A 2920-nucleotide genomic window follows, 5' to 3' on the forward strand; every position below is an offset into this window, starting at 1 on the left:
TACAAAGGACATACTTATACTGAAAAATTATTCATTCTTTATCTGAACAATCATATTTAAAATACAGTATACATATTCTGTATTTTACCTGGCCATCCTATTTACTCATTATAATAACCCTGTAAGGTAGGTTTTATCATCCTCATTTCCAAGTAAGGAAATTGAGTCTCAGACAATTTAAATAGATCAAGATCATACAACTAGGAGGTAGTAGAACCCATATTAGAATCTAAACTCCCTGGTGTGATTCCATGCTGCATGGCCTTTCTCTGGAGCAGTAGTCATTTATCTCTGTCTGCCTTCTCTCCTACCTAAGTGCATGCCACCATCCCATGGAAGATTTGATGGACATAGACATGAGCCCCCTGAGGCCTCAGAACTATCTTTTTCAATTGTGAACTAAAGACCAACAAATATTATCACTTTAAGGTGGATAATGATGAAAATGAGCACCAGTTATCTTTAAGAACGGTCAGTTTAGGGGCTAGTGCAAAGAATAAGTTGCACATTGTTGAAGCAGAGACAATGAATTATGAAGGCAGCCCAACTAAGATAACACTGGCAACTTTGAAAATGTCTGTACAGCCAACAGTTTCCTTTGGGGGCTTTGAAATAACACTACCAGTGGTCTTATAATTGAAGTGTTCAGGGTCAGTGCATATTAGTGGACAGCACTGAGTAGTTGTGGAGGAAGATGCAGAGTCAGAAGATGAAGAGGAGGAGGATGTGAAACTGTTAAGTATACCTGAAGGGCGATCTACCCCTGGGAGTGATAGCAAGGTTCCACAGAGAAAAGTAAAACTTGCTGCTGATGAATAAGATGATGATGATAATGATAAAGATGATGATGATGGTGATTTTGATGATGAGAAAACTGAAGAAAAACTCCAGTGAAGAAATCTATAGGAGATACTCCAGCCAAAAATGCCCCAAAGTCAAACCAGAATGGAAAACACTCAAAGCCTTTTGAGTCAACACCAAGATCAAAAGAACAAAAATCAACACCAAGATCAAAAGGACAAGAATTATTCAAAAAAACAGGAAAAAACTCCCAAAACACATAAAGGACATAGTTTTGTAGTAAACATTAAAGCAAAAATGCAAGTATAGAAAAAGGTGGTTCTCTTCTCAAAGAGGAAGCCAAGTTCATCAATTATGTGAAGAATTGCTTGTGGATGACTGACCAGGAGGCTGTTCAACATCTCTGGCACTGGAGGAAGTCTCTTTAAGAAAATAGTTTAAACAATTTGTTTAAAATTTTCCATCTTATTTCATTTCTGTAACCATTGATATCTGGCTGTCTTTTTTATAATGCAGAGTGAGAACTTCTACTGTGTTTGACAAATGTTGTCCAGGTTCCATTGCCAAGAATGTGTTGTCCAAAATGCCTGTTTTAGGGAGGGGAACATCACACACCAGGGTCTGTTGGGAGGTGCTGGGGAAGGGAAGGGAGAGCATTAGGACAAATACCTAATGCATGCGGAGCTTAAAACCTAGATGACGGGTTGATAGGTGCAGCAAATCACCATGGCACATGTATACTTATGTAACAAACCTGCATGTACAGCACATGTATCCCAGAACTTGAAGTAAAATTTTAAAAAATGCCTTTTTAGTTTTTAAAGATGGAACTCCACCATTTGGTTGGTTTTACGTATGTATGGAATGTTATGGTAGGACACAGTAGTAGTAGTGGTCAGACATGGAAATTGTGGGGAGACAAAAATATACATATGAAATAAAACTCAGTATTTTAATAAAGTAGCATGGTTTTTATTTTTAAAAAATAATCTAAAACTCATGTTTCAATTCTACATTGTGTTCATATACTAACCGAAATTATATCTAATGTATTTAGCAAACATGTAGGCCAAGTTCTACATGCCTTATAAAAATTGACTTAGTTAATTGTCACTATAAACCTATGAGGTAGGCATTATTATTATTTCCTTTCTACACATGAGAAAAATGAGGCATGGTGAGGTTAAACAACTTTCTTAGGCTCACATAGCTAGTAAATGGTAGAGTCAAGTTTCAAATCCAGGCAGTTTGCCTTCAGAGTATACCCTCTTCTCTCCATCCATCCGTAGGTAGTATCACCCTAATAAAGTCTCATTTAACTTTGGAATAAAAAAATGGACACAACCAAGCCTTAGAACACGGTTTTCAAATACACTAGAGAAACCTAGTTACAAGAACATAAGGATGTTTCAGGTCATATAAGACATCAATGGCAGGAGTAGGATAAATATATTAGTAATTTGAACTTAGATTTTTATTTAATTAATTAATTTATTTATTTATTTATTTTAAGATGGAGTCTCGCTCTGTCGCCCAGGCTGGAGTGCAGTGGCGCTCTCTCCCCTCACTGCAAGCTCCGCCTCCTGGATTCACGCCATTCTCCTGCCTCAGCCTCCCAAGTAGCTGGGACTACAGGCACCCACCACCATGCCCAGCTAATTTTTTGCATTTTTAGTAGAGATGGGGTTTCACCATGTTAGCCAGGATCTCCTGACCTCGTGATCTGCTTGCCTCGGCCTCCCAAAGTGCTGGGAATACAGGTGTGAGCCACCGCGCCCAGCCTGAACTTAGATTTTTAAAAGACCAAGAAATATTAAGAGTTTAAATATATTTATTGAATTAGTTAAATATCAAGACATTGAGTTATTTTTAAAGTTCTTAAATGTAATAGATTTTGAAGATGATTTAGCATCACATCATTTCTAAGGCAAAACTTAACTTTAAGGAACAGATTTTCCATGAGGTCATGTTTCCTTATTGGCAATAGCGTGAAGTAAGTGAACATATCTGCAGTGTCCAGTCCTTTTCCTTTTTTGCCGTAGACGCAGCTCCAGTTGCCTGTGGCACCATTATTATGCCTGCACCATCTCTACCACTCTCAAAGTTCTACTCTTAGACC

At 37.8% G+C, this 2920-nt stretch overlaps 1 pseudogene; it reads left to right on the top strand.

Annotated features, from left to right (window-relative positions):
* The first annotated feature begins 332 nt into the window (after positions 1–332).
* On the top strand, positions 333–1229 carry LOC123572996 (nucleophosmin-like; annotated as a pseudogene).
* Positions 1230–2920: the final 1691 nt, after the last annotated feature.

Source organism: Macaca fascicularis, chromosome 4 (genome assembly GCF_037993035.2).
Source record: "Macaca fascicularis isolate 582-1 chromosome 4, T2T-MFA8v1.1".
NCBI lineage: Eukaryota > Metazoa > Chordata > Mammalia > Primates > Cercopithecidae > Macaca > Macaca fascicularis.